This window comes from Peromyscus eremicus, chromosome 6 (genome assembly GCF_949786415.1).
Source record: "Peromyscus eremicus chromosome 6, PerEre_H2_v1, whole genome shotgun sequence".
NCBI lineage: Eukaryota > Metazoa > Chordata > Mammalia > Rodentia > Cricetidae > Peromyscus > Peromyscus eremicus.
The window spans coordinates 59038999-59057051 of NC_081421.1; the positions used below are offsets into that span (position 1 = coordinate 59038999).

At 44.0% G+C, this 18053-nt stretch overlaps 1 protein-coding gene across 1 annotated transcript in view; it reads left to right on the forward strand.

Annotated features, from left to right (window-relative positions):
* The first annotated feature begins 12160 nt into the window (after positions 1-12160).
* Positions 12161-18053, forward strand: part of Fbxw7 (F-box and WD repeat domain containing 7) — a 145637-nt gene continuing 139744 nt past the window's right edge. Inside the window, exon 1 of the mRNA XM_059265553.1 lies at positions 12161-12460. The gene's annotated coding sequence lies outside the window, so the exon portion shown is untranslated. The remainder of the gene's footprint in view (positions 12461-18053) is intronic.

The following is an 18053-nucleotide window of genomic DNA, read 5'->3' on the forward strand; positions in this document are numbered from 1 at the left end:
GGTTGGGTATTGTGTATTGTGGTTTTTGTTTGTTTTATTTTGTTCTGAAATTAAAAGTATGCAAAATAAAGAAGATGCCATTTAAAAAAAAAAATTGATAATCCACCCTGATAAAATGAAAAGAATAAAAGTTTGGTGAAGAATATACTATAAACAGAGAGGTAAAATATTTGCTCAAAAGTTAGTTACTAATTTCAAGTGAGAGATTCAGCAGCTTCACTCTGGGTTCCTGGTGAAGAAGACTGGCAGGCACCATTTCAGTCAAGTAAGTGAAGTGCATGTCATCAGTGCTAGGATGAATTAAAACTGTCACCTGACGCAGAAAATATATGCTGTTATTTTGGTGATGTTCTTGCTAAATAAACACAAACAGGATGGAGTTGAGGGATATTTAACAAAATGATTAGTTATCATCTTGAAAAGATTAAGGTCATGTAAGCCAAAGGCTTTTTGGATGGGACAGCGAAGAGATGGGACAATTAACTACAAAATATTCTGAAGTGGCTCCTTGTCTTGTTATAAGACATATAATGAGCCGGGCAGTGGTGGAGCACGCCTTTAATCCCAGCACTCACAAGGCAGAGCCAGGTGGATCTCTGTGAGTTTGAGGCCAGCCTGGTCTACAAAGCGAGTTCCAGGAAAGGCGCAAAGCTACACAGAGAAACTCTGTCTGGAAAAACCAAAAAAGAAAAAGACAAAAAAAGACATATAATGATATGAGGGGAATAACTGAATTTAATGAGGTCCTAGGATTACATTAGCAAGACTTTAATTGTTAATTGCGATTATGAATGAGAATATCATACATAGATCCCTTTAAGCATTGGAGCAAGAGGGCACATGGTTGACAACTTATTCCTAAACTGCTCAAGATAAAGCTATTTGTGCTGGAGTTGTAACTATAAGTTTCAACTTGTTTTAAAATAAGCAAAAATACTTACTTTTTTGTTTGAAAAGGAAAGGAAGGTATAAACATCTTTTACTTGAGTCTATAAAAAGAGCTTAAAATGCAGTAATAAGTCTGTTTTTCAATAACAATACAAAAGACTAAAAGTCAGCCATCGGGAGATCACAAATTCATTTATTAAAAGATGATCCTAAGAGTTAAAATTTCAGTTTTAAAACTACAAGAAAAAAACAGCAGCTTCCCAACTACATATTTTCAATGTAAAACATAGGAAGAAAATGGATATCTAGAACAAAAGCATTTCTAGAGGTTAGACAATAGTATTTCATCTCTAGGGGAGACCTCAGTCCTTTGTGTAACTGGGAGTTTTCTACCCATCTCCTACTTTCCCATTTTTCTCATTCACAGACCTCCCACCTTTAGGCAATAGTGCCCAGCCAAAACATTTCTCACCTGTACTTGGAACAGGGCATTACCTCAAGACACCATGCCAATGAGATCTAAATGCAAGTGTTCTGGAAATACCGGGGAAAGAATCAACGTGGTTGTGACTTTTTTTGGATTAGCAGCCTTTTGTTACTTGCCAACTAGATGATAAACGTCAGCAGGAAACCAATGCCAAAGGAAAAGCAATAGCCTGGGTTTAGGTTTGAATGTGAAATGCTGCCCAGGCTTCTCCAGGCCCCTGTGTTTGAACACTTGGTCCCCAGCTGGGGGGGGGTGTTTTGGGATGTTATAGAACCTTTAGGACCCTGAGGTGGGTCAATGGTGGCAGGACTTTGAAGATATAGGCCAGCCCTGGTCCTAGTCAAGTGTTTTGTGCATCTTGTCAAAATTTAAACAAGCCATACTGGAAGCTCCGATTGCCAGAGGAAGTTGCCAATTATCGTGTCTTTCTTACCCTCATTCTTCCCTTTTGGTGTTTCTTTCTGGTGGATGGTACATTGAGGAGAAAAGAAACTGATACACCTGGGCATCCAATGGCATCAGTGAGTATCACATCAATTTTGGACTCCCTGTCAGCCAACTTCTCCTCCTCTTCCTCCTCCTCCTCCTCCTCCTCCTCCTCCTCCTCCTCCTCCTCCTCCTCTTTTTTTAAGTTTCACTCTAGAGTCCAGGCTGGCCTTCTTCTTTGGCTTCCAACTCCTGAATGCTGGGATTCCAGGACTGCATAACAATGCCCTCTCCCAGCTGAGCTTTTATGAAGAAAACAGAAGCCCTTAAATATATTTATGCCAGTTATGTTATTTGCACCATTCATTACTCACGAGTTAGGTGGTGTGTGTGTGTGTGTGTGTGTGTGTGTGTGTGTGTGTGTGTGTATGTGAAAGGGAGAGACCGAGGAGATGCAGTGAAAGGATCTGTGTTTAAGACCGCTTTGGAGAGATATGGGGAATATGTGAGGGACAGAGGAACAAACGCAATGTCATGGGAAGAAGATACAACGAGATGCAGTTGCTGAGAATTTCTCTAAAGTAGCAGTTGTATCTGATGTGGATTTCCCCCCTCATCTGTGTGTGTGTTTGCATGTTTGCGAGTGTGAGTGGTGTACATGGTTGTGGCAGCCCGAGGTTGACGTGAAACTTCTGATCACTCTTCACCTTCTTCATGGAGGCCTGGTCTCTCCATTGAACCCAGTGCTTTCCAATATGACTACTTTGGCTAGTTAGCTTGGTCCAGGGAGCCATCTCCACCCTTTGAGCATTAGAATTGCAGATGGCCTACCATACCCACATGGCATTCTCACATAGGTTTTGGGAATGAAAACTCTGGTCCCTGAAGTTGCAGAGCAAATGTTTCAGTCACTGAACCATCTATCTCCCAGACTCTGATGTGGATTTAGGAGATGTTTCCTATGTTATAAGTAGGTTCCTCTACTAACTGCCATTCTTAACTCCAAACCTAAAAGGCTGCTGGGTAGAACAGTCTTTGGTTATGAAGTGAAAGAACAGTAGTGTCTGGCTCATGAGCCAGCGTTGGGACAGTTTAGGAGATGCCAGCTATGGTGCAGACAGTTGGCATTGAACCTCTCATGTGAATCTCTTCATATAAAATAGTAGGCCATGACTTTTATTTGGCTAGTAAGGGAGATGCGAGCCCTGGAGTGCCAAAGCTGTACATTTTTGAAATGGAAACCTGTTTGTTGAAAAACAAACCTTCAGCCAGCATCTACCTGAAGGACAGCTGACCTAAGGTGGCACCTAGTTTACGGAAGAGCCAACATTTTTTTACCATTTTTAAAGGCAGGGTCTCACTATGCAACCCAGGCTGGCATCAAACTCCAGATTCTACAGCCTTGCCTCCTGAGTCTTGTCCATAAGTTCCTTTACAGTTTAGATTAGAATTCCAAACTCATGGTTCTGGAAACCTAGCATCACAAAAGTGGGTAGCATTGTCATAGCGGGTCACAAGGCCGATGTGACCACCTTACTAGGCTAGAGTACTCCCACACTTTATGTCTGGCTGAAGTGCAAGCCTGCTATGAAACCTTTTCAGACCACTGTCTGAGCTCAAGTGTAGCATCCAAGCAAGCAATGGTAGAGTTTGGTTCCTGCCATCATGTGGTGCACTATCTGATTGTCTTTTGTTTCTGCCATTATAGTCAGGAAGAAATCACCAACTACTTCATGAGAAGACTTTAGGGATGAAGCTGTTAGTGATACGTATGACTTTTGCCCACATCTTATCTGCATGGCTAACTGCGCATGACCCAGTCTAACTGCAAAAGAGGCTAGGAAATGTAGGCTCTTCACCTACTTTGTGAAACTTGAAAATTAGGTAATATAGCGTTGATAAAAGCTATTTCCTTTTCTTTCCTATGGATCAGGTAACTACGGTAATTCAATGTGATGAAGCAACAGTGGCGGATGGTGGTGGTGGGCTGCAGGAGCAGGCGTCCTGCTGAAGGATAAAGGGACATAGTCAAAGGGAAGCAGTTGTAGATTTTGCTCTGGTCACCCAAAAGGTGGATAGAGAATAAGAACTATGGAGTTAGGAGATGCTCTTGAGAGGGTCCTAGAAAGGGCAATTCAAGGACAGAGGAAGAAGTACTAAGGTGTGCCTGGAAGACCAATCTAGGCCTTCCAGGGAAAGCATGTTGGGAAAAGGTAGAAGGAGCAGTACCCAAGAATGTACAGATTCCCTTCAGAAAATAGGGGTGCTCAGTAATTCAGTGGCTCCTCTATACTGCAAAACATAAAGCTGCTTTAAACGAGGTCAAAGGTAAGTACACATCTACTAAAGAAAACAATTTTTCACTAAAATTTCAAAATGCTCAATGGATTTGAACAAGCTGTAAAAAGAGGGTAAGAAAACAGAAGGCAAGTCTCTGTATCAGTGGAGAGCACAGTTTTAGTTTCTCTAAGGAGACACAATGAAGAATGCTTTGTGTAAAATTTGATTGGACCCAGGATGGGTGGTAAGTCATGGAATACAACGTTAGGACAGGAAAAATTAAATATGAACTGAAGTTAGCCATAGATTTTTTTGTTACTTTCTTAGGGAGGATCAAAGATTAGGGTAGGTACAGGTGTATCCTCTTCCTGAGCACTTCCTGCTGAAGTACTTCAAGACTTGAACTGTCAGAATGCCTGCAAACTCATTTCAAATTGTCCAGAAAGCAGACACAGCAAAATGGTACTGCCTGAACTCAGTGGACAGTGTATGAAGACATATTACCATGCTCTTTGTAGTTATAGAAATTGACATAAATTTTCAAAAATAATAAACATTTCTACTACATTTTTGCTTATCAAGAGAACAAAAGCTGTAACTCATTTACCCAGAGAACACATCAGATAGTGTTAATTAACAAGTTCTTTTTTTTTTTTTTTTGACAGGGGTTCTCTGTACACACAGTTCTGGCTGTCCTGGACCTCACTCTGTAGACCAGGCTGGCCTCAAACTCAGATATGTGCCTGCCAATGCTTCCCAAATGCTGGGATTAAAGGCGTGTTCCCCTGCTGCCCAGCTTAATCAACAGTTTTAAAAGGTAATAGCTAGGGCTAACAACTACTCACCCTGTGTATTCTAAGCATTAAGCTATAAACTCCACAAATGGAGGAGTGAAGCCTTTTTTTTCAAATATTAAAATATTATTATTTTTTTTCTTTGTGTGGGCAGAAGTTAGAGAGGGAAACTTGGGTATGTTCTCTCCTTCCACTGTGTGGGTCCCAGGGACGGAGTCAGGCTGCCAGACTTGGCAGCAGGCATCTGTAGAGAGAAGCCATCTCCTTGGCCCCATTTTTCTCTCTCACTGCACAGCCTCTCTCCTGCATTTAGCCAACTGCTAGGAAGTAGGAGAGATGTGTGATTTTGTCAAATGAATGGTGATGTAAATGTGAATATTCTGTGTACAATACTCTCTTCTACTTTCTACATATGGTAACATTCTGGAAGTAAAAACAAGTGCACACTAGTAATATTTGCACAACAAATGCTCTTACAACTTCCTGTAAATTCAGTAATTTAAGTTCTGAGTCACAAACAAGACGTTCTCAAGCCTTTGCGCCACTAAGTTAAGTAACATCTAGCCCTACTTAATATTTTTATATATTTTTAAAGACAGTTTTACTCAACATTTTAAAAGCAGTGGCTGTTGTATTTTAAAAATGGCGGGAAGGCGTCACACCATACAACAGGGCCCATGTGGGATGTTTATTGAGGGGAGGGAAGAGAAGAGGCAGAGAAGGGGGCAGACACCGATTCCTTGGGTTGAGCATGAAGGGAGAGAGAGAGAGAGAGAGAGAGAGAGAGAGAGAGAGAGAGAGACAGAGAGAGAGACAGAGACAGAGACAGACACACAGACAGGAGGTGTACAAGGCCCGCCTTTTATAAGGAATCAGTGAATGTGCACAGGGGGTGCGGTATATCCTGTCAGGACCCTAAAGGCAGGCCAGTACAGATGCCTAAATGCTAACAGTGGCTGGGTTGTATTACATATTTCACGACCAGGGTAAAACCAAGTGTTTATATCCTGAAGGAGATGCCTCTGAGGCTTTAAGGCTAGATTATGAATGATTACAAATGATTCAGTTGTTTTACTCTGTTTTAAAAATTGAAACCAGTAGTCACCTATCACTTACTTTTCAGAATCAAGTCCTCTTACAAAACCAAATGAGAAAAGCAACCCAGAAGAGTGCTATCAGTCTGCAAGTTCCCTGGGTTGATTTCATTCTCTTAAAATGTCATCGATTCTGTCATTCTTCAACACCTGCAACAGCACTGTGAAATTATTAGGGACTTGCTCACCGAACCAGTGACCTTTCCTGCAACACCTGACACTTACTGCCTACTGCTTCTTTTTATCAATTTCTTTGTACATGTATCAGGGACTATAGTGGATTAGTTCTAAGTCAAAGGGCAGAGGGAAGAAAATGTTTTATTGTTAAGGCAAGTTTCCCATTATTTAATCCATTTTAAGCATTAATCTTAAAATCGTCACTCCTGTAAAAAACAATCTTCCACTATTTCATACATAATGCACTGATTCCATTCCCCTCCCATCATCGTCTCTTATTCTCTTTCTAGACCTTTCTCCTTTCCAGGGAGTCCTCAACAGGTCCCCAAATGCTTAGGCCAGAAGGAAACTTACTCAACTCAGAGCTTTGCTATGTGGGACTGAACAATATTCTATAGATCCCAGGAATCAGTCTGCTTTATTGCTCCAGAAGGCTGAGTCAGTGTGATAGAATGGTCTTTTTCTGAAGACCTGGGGTGGAGCTAGCCTTCCTATTTACTTGCTTTCCTGACTCTGGGTAAATCACTTCATTTCTCAAGGCCTCAGCTTCCTCCAGTTTTAAAATATCACCAAGTTTTAACAAAGAGCTGAGATAAGAAATAGTAACAGTCAAATGTAGTATATTGGGTGGTATGTCACAGTATATGTGGAATTACTGACTAAAATTATAAAAATAATTCCATATATTCTAGTAGGGACTGTGGGAGAAAAGAATAAGCCATTGTGACTTTTATAAAATCAATGAACCAAGGAAATGAAAAATACAAAAGATCTTGTGGGAAAACAATTTCTTATAATTGTCTATGAGAAAAATACAAAGCAATAAGAGAGATTTTACTCACACAGCTTTGAGAGTAAACAATGCCTTTATGAACTGAGGAAAACTATAATACAACTAAGATGTTACACTTTTAATAGTTTTAAAAAACATTGTTTTGGAAGGAATTTGTGTGTGTGTGTGTGTGTGTGTGTGTGTGCGTGTATCCTACTTTAAAGTTTACTATCAATCCATAAAGTAATTAGGTAAGCTAAACTCTTATTTTAGAAAGAATCTGTCCACCCACCCCCAACCCCCACGAAAATCTGGGCCAGCCTGGTCTATAGAGTGAGTTCTAGAACAGCCAGGGAAAATCTGTCTGGTGGGGGGGGGCAGGGAAGAAGCTGTCCCAAACATAACTCATTTGGTGGCATTACTCTACTCCAATCTTGGTATTCAAATATGGACTACAAAAAGACACTGGAATTGTGGGCATTTCAGAGATTGCGCATTAGAAAAATAAAGACTAATCCAATCGTTATCAATATACTTGCGATGGCTATTCTTTGTTGTCAACTTGTGTAGATCTGGGATTAACTAAAACCCTAGCAGCTGGGTACACCTGTAAGGGTTTTTTTTTCTTAATTAAATCATATGAAGACCCACTTTTAATCCAGACTTTCTGAAAATCCACCTTTAATCTGGGCTACAGCTTCCGCTGGCAGCCTATGTGAAGGACATGGAAGAAGGAAGCTTACCCTCTTTGCTTGCTTGCTCTCCACCTCACTGACAAGTCCGTTCCTTCACTGGCATTTGAGCCCACTTCTTTGGCATTCTGGCGCATATTAAAAACCAGCTGAGGCATCCATCCTCACGGACTGAACAACTGGATTCTTGGCCCTTTCTTTGGTAGACAGCTATTGTGGGACTAGCTGGACCATAGCCTGTAAGCCATTCTAACACATCCCCTTTCTACAAATTCTGTTCCTACAGAGAACCCTGACTAATACAATAGTGGATATATGAAAGGTCCTTAACAAAGTCAGTAATTGGGGAAATTTAAGTTAAAACTGAAATGAGATATTCTCCACACTGACCAGGATGAGAAAACTGAGTTCTTGCCAAAGAGTCGTGAGGTGTGGAGCAATGGCACTCATATGTAGCTAATGTGACTGAATCATGTTGGAAGAGCGTGTGACATTATTTATTCATGTTTATGATATACACTCTCAAGTACAGATTACACAGAAACTGATGTAGATGAGATGGAATACAGATTTAAGGAACTCTTTGCAACAGCATTTATAGCAGCCTCGAACTGAACCCAGACTTCCATCAACAACAAAATGGCTAAACAAACTGTTACATATTGTTACAATGAAACACTGTATATGCAGCAATTAAAGGGAACGAATTATAGCTATACGAACAACCTGAACAACATATGGATTACAGCACAGTTGAGCAAATATGGTAAGCATAACAGATTACATATTATCTCATTTATGTACCATTCACAAGAAAGGGAAAAACTAAACAATGTAATGCTTAGGGATGAACACCTGTGATAAAACAATAAAGAAAAGCAAGGAAAGGATTACCGCAAAGGTCAGAATAATAGTAACTTCCAGGAGGGAGAGTTGTGTTTAGGAAGGTCATTAGAGGGCTTTTGGAAGGTTAGCAAAACTCCACTGACTGGTCTGGTTGACTGCTTACAGGGTAATTTCTTTGATAAGTACTCACAGCACACTATTGCCTTCTATGTTTAAAGTCTGTTTCATGAAAAAGCTTAACTGATAGAAGAGAAACCAGCCAGTCGGGTGGCACACGCCTTTAATCCCAGCACTCGGGAGGCGGAGGCAGGCAGATCTCTGTGAGTTCGAGGCCAGCCTGGGCTATAGCGTGAGATCCAGGACAGGCACCAAAACTGCACAGAGAAACCCTGTCTCGAAAAAGTAATAAACAACAAGAAAACCAGTAGAAACCACTGGCGTGGGATAATAAAACATTGATTAGTTTCTCATACAAGCTCATTCAAGGGAAAAGTTATGAAACCTATATGGACATCCCTTTGTCATACTTTAACACAGTATGCAGATCTTTATGATAAAGGGATGAGCCAGGAAAAGAACCATTACCTGAAATAAGTTTTTGATCCTGATTTACATTTTTGGAAATCTGATGTATTTCTTTTCTTAATTAATAGGCAATATTCAGAACTAAAAGGATATAGAATGAGCTGGACATGTACGAATTCCTCCCCTCCAGCAGCCAGCTGTGTAACAGCTGTTTTCTCCTGTCACCAGGCTGGGAGGGGAAGTGAACGGATCTTATTTAGTAAGCTTAGTGGAGCTATTGATCCTAAGTAGGTGGCTCAGGGCTCTTTTGAGTGCCATTCTGTCCCTCAGCAATGAGGTTCTAAAGTGGAACCGTCGGCAATGAAACAGATCAGGCCTCTGAAAACTCTGCACGGCACACACTTTCCTGGAAGCCTTCTCAGTTGCAGGGCTCTGGTGTTTGTACTCTCTCCACTCAAAGTCCACATAATTAAACTCTGAGGTGCTCAGCTTCACAAAACTCCCCTAAACCTGTATTGCATTTCTGTAATTTCTGCTATTAGGAAGAGAGTTCAACAAAAAGGATTATGTTACAGCCATGTCCGGCTATTGATTCTCTGTGAGTCTTCCTTGAACACGGCAGGTGAATGGTTCATGCTTGGAGACAGTCAAACCCAGCGTGAGGAGGGTGAGATATCTGACTCCTGGGATTTCAGGTGGAGTACATCAGGGTTGAGTCTGTCCTTGCTTCTGTGGCCTCCTCCTCCCCCCTTATTTATTTATTTATTTATTTATTTATTTATTTATTTTTGCAGCCTTTGAACAAAAACAAACCCTTGATTTATCAAAGTAGACATTTCCTTGATCTACTGTTTGCATGCAGTGGCTGCAGCAGTAGCAAAACCCTGTTTCCCAAATATGTGGATAGTGTATTTAGTCCAATCTTCCCAAGCAAGGTTGAAAGACCTAAGATACCCACGAGTGCTGCTTCCAGAGGCGTGGGGTGCTGGGGTCCAGCCACACAACTGTGGGATTTGTTTCTGTTCACCTCTGCTGCTGCTCTAATCTCATCCTCTCTCACACCACTAAGGGCAGCAGGTTCAAGACAGATTTCTTGAGGACTGTGGTCCTTTTATCTTGAAAATTCTTTTACTAGAGAACCACAGCTTAAATTTCACTAGATTTTCCTAAAACCTATTTCTTAGAACAGAATCTGTAGGGCAAACAGCCCAATATATTTATTAATAACGGGGAGGAGGGGGAGGGGGGAGAAGGGAGGGGAGGGAGGAACGGGCGCGCGCGCGCGCGCGAGCGCTTTTGAGTAAGTCCTGAGACGCGGGCCAAAATTTTTTGAAGATAGTAAGGGGCATTGTGATGAACAAGATCAGCTCTCCCTAAGATCCAAGAGACTAGCAAGAATGACTCTTAAAAGGGAGGCTCGACTACATCCGCCTCTTGAAAACGTAGAAAACCCTTCTATAATAGCCCAGAGTTGGTTCGCTCTCAGCCCTCTGCTCCCCAACCCCGGCAATTCGCCCCCTTTCCCACAAAAGCCTGAAGTTGCAACTCCCAATGTCAAGCCGCATCCCTTTCCTTTCGCGGTTAGAGGGTGGGGGTGGGGTGTATTACAACTCTCAGGTTTCTAAGCTGCACTTTACAAAAACACTTGCACTTCCACCATCACGGCCGAGTTCCGGGATTGCCAAGCGAGAGGCATTCATTCATTCATGCATTCACTCATCAAAACCTTCGTACCGCACCGCCACACATAATGCGGCTCAAGGTTTCACCCCACTCCACGGGAAGGGTGGGGCGTGCTCCCGGGAGCAGGTGCAGCAACTGGGCTGTAGGTCAACTTTTCCACCCGTCTCGCTGTTCGAGAGTCTGCTCTGGGCCAAATGCCTCACCTTCGGGTGGTGCGCGCCCTAGCCCGGCCCCGGGGCCTGGGCCTCCTCCTCGTTCCCAGAGGAGCAGTCCGCACCTGCCCCGGAGGGAACGGCTACCGAGCTCGCTCTCCGCGCCGCCCTCGGGTCAGGGGTAAGATCAGGCGGTAGCTTAGGCTCGCCTGGGCTCCTCCCCTTCCTCTCTTCAGTTCTGACGCGGCCGTAGAGGCGGTGGCGGCGGCGGCGGCGGCGGCGGCGGCGGCCGCAGCAGCAGCAGCAGTCCCGCGGCCCGAGGCGCACCCACCCGCTCACAGATCTCGACTTCCTCTTCCCTTGGTGCGTCATCAGCGCGCGCCGCAGTCTCCCAGGGCGGGGTGGCTGGCGATGGGGAGAAAAGGCCAGCGAAGGAAGGCGCAGAGAGGAAAGAGAAGGGAGGGGGAGGAGAGCGGTTGCTAGGCGACTTGCGTCATCGCCGGGCGCCGCTCTCCTCCCGCCCCTCTCTGGAGTGAGGCGAGAGCCCCGCACAGAGCGAGGGAGACAGCGAGCTGAGCTCCGGGCGCTGCCGCCGCCGCCGGTGAGAGCGTGAGAGCGAGTGAGCGAGCGAGCATCCGAGAGACCGGGCGCCCGTGCACTGGCCGCCGCCGAGACCTTCGCTTCAGCCCGGGCCAGCGGGAGCCGCGGCCGCCGTCTGCTCCCCCCCTTACCTTCCCGGCCGGCAGCGACTGCCGCCGGAGCCGGAGCCCCAGCCGGAGCCGGAGCCCGCGGCCGGGGGGCAGGGAGGCGGCTGCTGCGGGTCGGGACCGATAGCTGCTCAGCCGGGAGAGGACGCCCGCGAGGGGCTGGGCTTTCTGCCTCGCCCCGGGGAGTGGGGCGAAGGACCCCCCGAGGTGTAGGGAGGGGGTCCCGGCCGCCGCGACACATGCGGGAGCCGGGAGCGGGGGCGGCGCCGATCCGAGCCCGCCGGGTCCCCAGCCTAGCCACCGTCCGGTCCGGCCGCCCGGGGCCGTAGCATCCCTTCGTGGAGTGTATGCGCCGGGGCCCCCAGCCCAGGAGCCACCACCGGGCCGGGGGGGCGGGGACCCCGATGTGAAGCGGCTGCGGCGGCGTGGTGAGCGGCCCGGGCGCCGCCGTCCTCTCCTTCCCCTCCCCTCCCCTCCCCTTCACCCCCTCTGGGGGGCTTCTCTTTGGGCCCGCCGCCGCCCCCTCGGCTCCTCGGCGGGACTCCGGGAGTTCTCGGCGCCCCCCTCCCCGCCCCAGCCCCCCCAGGGCAGCGGGGCCGGGGGGGACCCGGGGGGCCGGCCGCAGCCTCCACCCAGAGGAAACTTTACCCAAACAAAATCATCGAGCTTTCCGATCGTGACTGTCCCGGGACAAGTGGCCCCGGACGGGCAGAAGCCACAGCCTGCAGAGAGACCCAGGAAGAGGAAAAACGGTGAGCCGGGGCCGCCGCCTCTCCCCCGGCAGCGCGGAAGAGACCCGGGTGGTTGCCTGGTGGAGCGACGCTACTAGCACCGCTTCTTCCTCAGTTCGGCGCCCAGCCTTTCGCAGCTGCCGCTTCAGCCCGAAGGAGGAAGGGAGCCAGCCCACATTGTCAGCGCCACCGCTCGTCCCTGAAGCGTGAGTGGACTCGGGGGAGGGGGGGGAACATTCTAGGGTAGCAAGTGGGAGCGGGTGGGTGCTTACTTAGTGCTGGAGTTTGGCTGTTTCTTGCTAGGGTTGGCAGTGGAGACCTTTCCTTCCTGCTGAGGGAAGAAGGCATCAGGAGAGATTCAAGTACAGGGGGTTTGACTTAGAGGAGGAGCTATGTCTCCGGAGTGGACGTTTGCACCTTTCTGCGCACTAATTGGCAAAGGGAGATCGAGAAAGCCCATGGACAGGTCTGTCCTGTACATTTTCCTGGCCACCGATTATGATCCGGCACAGTGGTTTTTGTTTCAGGGAAACTCCCATGGATTCCCACGTGGGAATCACTTGAATCAACTCCTTAAAACTCTTAACTATTGTTTTTGAAGTTGTCCTTGAGAGGAAGATCACTTTTCGTTGTAGTACATTCAGGAGTTTGGTACCCCCGAGGCCGTCTTTCCCAAGTCCAGAGATTCCAGTGTGTAAGGAGGACGCTAGTACGGTTCAGTAGCTCAGGAGAGTCCGAGTTCCTAGGATGCACGCAACTCATTGAGACTGAATTCGGGGAGAGCACTTAATGCATTACCATTTCATAAAAGTTGCAACACTTTCTTCTTCCCTAATGCTCTTTTCTTTTTTGGGGGAAGAGCAATGTATTTTATGTGATAGCACATTTTCATTAGGGATTGAAAGGGCATGTGTGCGGCTTCTCTTACTTGGCTTCACTTGTCAACTTAGGAGAAACTTCTTATTTTTTCAAGAAAGTATTTCAGGTATCTTAAGAGTGCTTAAACTAGAGGTACAGAAAAGTCATGTTTCACATATGTAAGGTTAAACTAAGCACCTTGAGGGTTAAACATACTGTGGGATTACATAGTGTAAGACAGAATTCTGGTCCATTCAGACAACCGAATGTGGGCAGAATAGAGATGCTTTGTAGAAATGGACACCTGGGCTTGTCCATCCATCTTAATTTCTCCATTTAGGATCATGATTAAATTTGTTTGAAAGTTTCTCACATTTCACAATGTTTGGGTCCTGTTTTCCTCTCTTTTTAAAGTGACTAGTCTGAAAGTTTATTAGTTTCTGCATTATGTATCAACTCACCTATCTTCAAACTTCCAAGATATAGTTTGAGGAATGCTAAAACAACCATGAGTTTATCTTTTCCTGCTTTTATAGACTTTGGTTATTCTCTTCTGTCGTCTGTCCCAACTTTTTACTCTTAAAGTACTTTTAGTTGTTTTTTTTTTCTTCCCCATTTCTCATCACTTTGTCCTCCTTTGTATCTTCTTGCTCTTTTCCTTTTCCTTTGATACTTTGTTTTTCATATGTTTTCATAAGACACTGTAAATTCTACTTAGTGTAAATGGAAATTCACATGAAAGTAATGGATAGTGAATGTAACTTTAGGCTTAGAATAAAACATGTTTTTGGATCTATTAACCTTACTTTGTGACCCTGAAGAAGTCGTGTATTCCATTTTTCGAAAAAGATGATTGAGAAACCTAGTCCTGAATAGTTTGCTTTTTGGGAAGATGGGGGATGTAAACCAAGAAATTCTACTTTGAGTGTATATCATATCTGGTCAAAGTTGCATACTGACTTTAGAATTTGATTGGTTTTAAATTGTGGAAGTACTTTATTGAATGTAGAAATAACAAAACATTTGATATGTTAAGTCTTTGGGGTACCTTCTCCTTACCAATGACAAATGCAATTTGCATTGTAATCAAATACAAATTGCATAAAACTATTGGAGATGGCCCAGTGGGTAAAGCTGCTTTCTGTATAAGTCTGAGGACTAGAGTCTGATTCAGAGAACCAAAGTTGGAAGGGAGAAAACTGACTCTACAAAGTTGTCCTCTGACATGTGTCATGTGCACACACATGTGGTGGTGGTAGTAATAGTAATAGTAATAATAATAGATTTTTTTAAAAATGTAGGAAAGGGGGAAATGTATTACCATTATCACTCCAAGATCACTATATGCCAGGAACTGTCATTGCACATTTCATTATGGAAATGTTGATTTTTGGACTACCCAGGAATAATTGGAGTCTCTGAGCCAAACTTGGAAGAGCTCCTTCAGGAAGAAAAGAACACATACAAACAAAATATTAAAGGTTTAGAGTCAGAACACTCAAAGTTGAGATCTAATTAGGAAGTTAGCTTGGTGGGAATACATACCTACTGCTGGAGGTTCTCCACTAGGGTTAAGATCAGTTTGCGCTATATAGATGCATGGTTACAGTTCACAAAAGAATTTGAAAACTGCTCCAGAGAGAGTAGTTTCAAGTGATTGGGAGAAATTATACTTTAGGACAAAGACATTATGCTGGCTTTAGGATTTTGTTTCTCTAGGAAACCAACATTTTTACACTATGGGGGCTGCACAGAAGGAGGCGTGAAAAAGGAAATGCTTTGAATGTTTTTTAGCATGATGCTAGTAGTTTCTCAGGAGCAGGAATTCAGAAACGGGGTTGCGAGACTTTGCTTTGGATGTTGAATTTTGGGTTAAGAGCTGGATATCCATATAGTTCAAGTGTTGGCTCATTCTGTTTTTCTTTCCCTCCCTCTCTTAACTTTCTCACTCTTTCTCTGTTTTTTTTTTTCTTTTTCTTTTGTATTTTTTTGGACTCTGTCTTTTGTCCCAGGCTGACCTTGAACTTGCTGTGTAGCTGAGGATGACCTTTAACTTCTAATCATTCTGATCCTGCCTTGACTTCCTGAATGCTAAACTTACTGGTGTATGCCACTATTTTTGGTTTATGTAGTTGCTGGGGTTTGAACCCAGGGCTCTGTGCATTATCTAGCAGGTACTTTGCCAACTTAGCTATATCCACAGGGCCATGCTTCATGTAGCTTTCAAGACTGCGAAGTAGTTTGGGTAATATGCCCACAGTGTGGGTAGAGATGGGAGTCATTCTTAAAAGCCTTTAGGTTTCTGAGATTACTAATACCAAGTAAAGAGCTGAAAAAGGAGTTTTAAACTTTGGGGATGGGGCATATTTGTGTTAGCTTATGCACAGGCATAATAAGAGGAGAGACGTTCCCCCAAAGACATGCTTCCTAAGTGAGCGAAAATGGCAGTTAGAAAGAAGAGCAGTCTTTAAACTTAGCTGCCAACTCAATCCCAGGGCATATAATTCTGTCTTAAAAACAGTTACAGGTTTTCAATAGAGTATTTAGATCCTGAGTTGTATTTTCAGAAAACTTAGGACTTTGGTAGGGAACTAAAAAATAAAATGGAAGGTTAGTCTCTCCAAACTCAGGTTTTTGATATTTTCTTGTATTATAATCTTGGTCATCCCCCATGGAGATTTCTCTGGGTAGCCCTGATTGTCCTGAAATTTGCTCTGTAGACCATGATGGCCTCGAATTCAGAGATCCAGTGCCTCTGCCTCCCTAGGTGATCAATGCCTCCCTAGGGATTATAAAGGTGTATAACACCACAGCCCAGCTAAGCTTGGTCTTAACACTAATGAAGTGGGGCTAACACTTTCTGAAAGGGAAGGCTGTCTCCCTGGCTTTAACTTTCACAGATGTGCGTCTTTGTGTCCCATACAGTGCAGGGGATATTCCTGTGTTGGCACTGAAGTGTTAGGGATACTTTCTTTTGTGTGAACTTAAAATGAAAAGCAATTTAGTTCTTAAGAATATTCAGGCATCTTTATGGTTAACATTTGGTGTTGCCTCTGATAAGGATAAAGGATTGTGAGTAGAAATACATAATCATTATCTTTATATTCCTTAGTTTGAATTCAGTGCCTTCCAAAGCTTCTTTGGCTTCTTAAGAGAATATCTGGTTGTCAGAAATCCAGGAATAGATATTTTTAAACAAGGAGCCTACAATGATTTTACATACCTACAGTGTAGGTCTACAGTGATTTTAGGGTGAGAAGATAGTGATTGGAATATCTGTCTGCTATATTGGTTTTTTTTTTTTTTTTTTCTGCTTTCCCCCATTTCTTACATGGACACAGACATGCTTAAGTGTTTTTAAAAGGCAACCTTTTAGCATTAACATGATTTACTAATATGGTGGGACTCCATGATGGGGAATGGTAACATCTACATTCTTTGACATGGCAGTTTTGCTCCTAATACGAGAGATTTGAGGGTTCCTATGTGTGTGTCTTAGCACCAGAGGGCTCCAGAGTGTGTGGCTTAGCAGCAGCTTATTTAAATATACTTTGAAGATGATTCTTGGAGAAGTCTTGTGGGACGTAGAGGAAGGTTGGCAACCTTTCTTTGTGGGTCAACACACTCTCACAACTTGAGCTCTGTTCCTGCCTTGTGAAAGCAGCCATAGATGATATGGACTCGAGCTATAACTGCTCCAATGAGAGCTCATGCATAAAAACAAGAAGTAGATGGGGTTTGGCCTGTAGGCTGAAGTCTGTAACCTCCAGCCAGAGGACACTTAAAATCTACCAATATATAAAGTGAGCTACATTACACTACAAAGCCAGATTGGCCATTTTAAGTGGATTCTGTTTTCCAGGTGATGTGCTCCTCTGGGCTGCTTGTAATAATGAGAAGTATGGACTAAGAAGCAGACATGATACTCTGTAAATGGATCTAGAAAGAAGAGAACCCCATTTTATCAAAAGATGCCATAATTGATGTCTCAGTTACTTTTTTATTTCTGTGACAAAGCATCATGACCCAGGCAGAACACACACACACACACACACACACACACACACACACACATATAAATTTAATTTGCTTACAGTTTCAGAGGATCAGTCTGTGATCATCATGGTGGGTGAGCATGGCAGCAGGCAGGTAGGCATGGCATTGGAGAAGTAGCTGAGAGCTCACATCTGACTCACAAACACAAGAGACTGGATCTGCTGTGGGTTTTTGAAACTCAAAGCCCACCTCCAGTGATACACTTCCTTCAACAAGGCCACACCTCCTAGTCTTTCCAAAATAGTCTTTAACAACTGGAGACCAGGCATTCAAATATGTGAGCCTATGAGTCATTCTCATTCAAACCACCACAGTTGATATGGAGGATATACTTATTCTGTATTATGGCTAAAAGAATCCGTGAAGGAAGAAGCCACCCTCTCCCCCGGCTGATGATTGGAAACCAGAAACACTATCACTGACCTACCCCACCCCCCCCCACCCCGCCCCGTAGACGCTTACTTTTGAAAGGTTCTGAAAATAAATTGTAAAACATTTAATTTCACATTAAAAGCATTTGTTTTAAGTCAGACAAAGATGTTAAGTCAGATTCTAGGAATGTTAAATTTTAATGCATCCATCTCTTTAAAGTCACTTTAGTAATGATCTCATTACTAAATCAGTGTAAAAAATTTAGTCCAGCCAGGCCATGGTGGCTCATGCCTTTAATCCCAGCACTCCAGAGGCAGAGGCAGGGGGATCTCTGAGTTTGAGGCCAGGCTGGGCTACAGAGTAGCGTAGGCTACATAGAGAAACCCTGTCTTGAAGATCCAAAAAGGAAAAAAAAAAGGAATTTAGTTCAAAATTATTTTCATTGTTTTAAGTGTTGCTGTATCTTAAATCACTTATATAATTTGAATGTATATTTTAAACAACATTGCAATC